General features: G+C 58.2%; 1 protein-coding gene across 1 annotated transcript in view; it reads right to left on the bottom strand.

Moving 5' to 3' along the window:
- Window positions 1-1,997, bottom strand: part of CAMTA1 (calmodulin binding transcription activator 1) — a 330,506-nt gene that overhangs the window by 149,198 nt on the left and 179,311 nt on the right. The gene's annotated exons all lie outside the window — the stretch shown is intronic.

The following is a 1,997-nucleotide window of genomic DNA, read 5'->3' on the forward strand; positions in this document are numbered from 1 at the left end:
AATCTGCTTGCAGCTTTCTGCAGGCGCTGCCCTGGAGGATCGCGGCCACGCGTAGTTTAGGCACACCAGTGTTGTGCCACGACAGAGGGAAGAAATAAATAAATACAACTGCAGGGGATTTTTGAGGGGAATTCCTTCTTGTGTTTTCCTCCAGCGGCTGTTCTCGGGATTGATGCGCTGCCCGCTTGCTCACAGCCCTGTCCGTGCCCTGCCAGGGGGTCCTCCCTGGCCCGGGCTGCGGGAATCGTCACCGTGCATCCTGCCGGCAGCGGCGGCTGCGGGATAGGGTGGCGCCGGCTCCGGCCAGACTTCAAACCGCGTTAAGTGGGACCTAAGGGGGCAGGAACTGGGGAAGCGTACTGCTGCACCGCCGCCCGGCCGTCTCGAATGCCCGATTCTGCCGATACAGGAGGGCCCGGCCTCAACGGGGCGGGACACGGCGCCGTCCATCCATCCGCCAGCACAGGACACCGGCCGTTCGCAGGAACACCATGGGGCCGGTAGATCTTCATTTGTAATGCTCCTACCCAAAGGGATCTCGCAAACGGCGGAGACACTGCAAGCAGCAAGCGTGCCAGCCCCGACACCGCAGTGCGCCCGGTAAAGGGGCGAGCGCGGAGGCGAATCGTTAGGCGCCCACGCTCATCGGCCTGCGCGCGGGGAGGCTGGCAGCGGTGTCTCCTCCCCAAGAGCACCGCTCGCAAGGTCGGCCTGAATTAAAAAGGATTTAAGGGCTGCTGGCTGCTGTGACCGAGTTTTAATTTTTAAAATACAAATGACAAAGATTAAGAATGTTTTTGAATGTGTCGAGGGTACATTCTACACATGAAAAAAAGCGGAGCAGGAAAACAGAGGGGGGGAAACCTGCAGAAAATAACCCCAAGAAAAGCTTAACATTTAACCCCCCCGCGCGCCGCAGCCTGGGGAAAAGCAGACGCCGCTGTCTAAGATAATCCCCGACAGAGGCTCCTGGCTGCGCAGCACCGGGGGCTGCACCGAGAGCCTTCAGTGATCGGTTCTGCTGACTCAGAGCTCGTCCCCTGGCTTTGGGAAGCGGCGTGGGAGGTGCGGCATCTCTCAGCCCGACCAGCTTTCCAGCGGGGATGGGAAGGCTGGTCTGGAGCCTGCCGCTGGAGGAGCCTCCGCGACGGCGAGGAACACCCGCAGCGCCTCGTGCATCGTACATCAATGTACGATCAATGTACATCAACGTTCCCCAACGTACCCCAGCACACCCCCACTTGATCTGCAGCGCCCGCTTGCAGCGAAGTCAATCAAAACTTCGCCACGACTAAAGCAAAACGTAACGGCAAGCACGAAGGCCGAGCTCCTGTAGCTCGCTGCGTCAAGCAGGCGGGAAAGCCGCTCCGTCTCCAGCTCTGTCTCGCATACGACCCGAGAGGTGTCAGCACTGAATTTCATGGAAGCATCCCACCTCCATGGAACCGTGTTCGACACCGCAACAAACCACTACGAAAGCCCTAACGGTTCACTGGATTTACAAAGCAGCCAGCATACGGGAGTGGGCTTTTAAACCTTTCTTTTCCTTTCCCCCCCACCTGGCACGACACTGGGATCGAGCTCTGGGTTGATGTTTTGGGACTGGTGGCTGGGATGGGGGAGACCCATGCGTAAGCAAGCCCATCGCCCCCGGAGGGAGCGGGGAACTCTTCTTCCCGGGCACCGTGCGCTTGCACCGAGACGTAACACGGCTGCGGAGAAATGCACCGTGGTGGGAGAAACCCCCCCGGAAAGCCAGCTTTTGGGATAAGGACAAAAGGAGTGACGGCGGCAAAACAATCACATCAACTTTTGGATAAAAAGGCATAAAAAAGAAGTTTAAGATATAAATAGAAACCTTAGAAATCTGAGCTTCTTTGTTTGGAGGATTTCAAGGTTAACGAGTTAAGGGCCGTTAGATGCCGTGAACCCTGAGGTCTGACGGCGCGGTACGCGTGGGCTTCCCGGCAGAGGGTGCGTAGCGGCGATCATCCCGC

The sequence above is a fragment of the Egretta garzetta genome, unplaced genomic scaffold (assembly GCF_000687185.1).
Source record: "Egretta garzetta isolate BGI_Z169 unplaced genomic scaffold, ASM68718v1 scaffold389, whole genome shotgun sequence".
In the NCBI taxonomy this organism is placed as follows: Eukaryota; Metazoa; Chordata; class Aves; order Pelecaniformes; family Ardeidae; genus Egretta; species Egretta garzetta.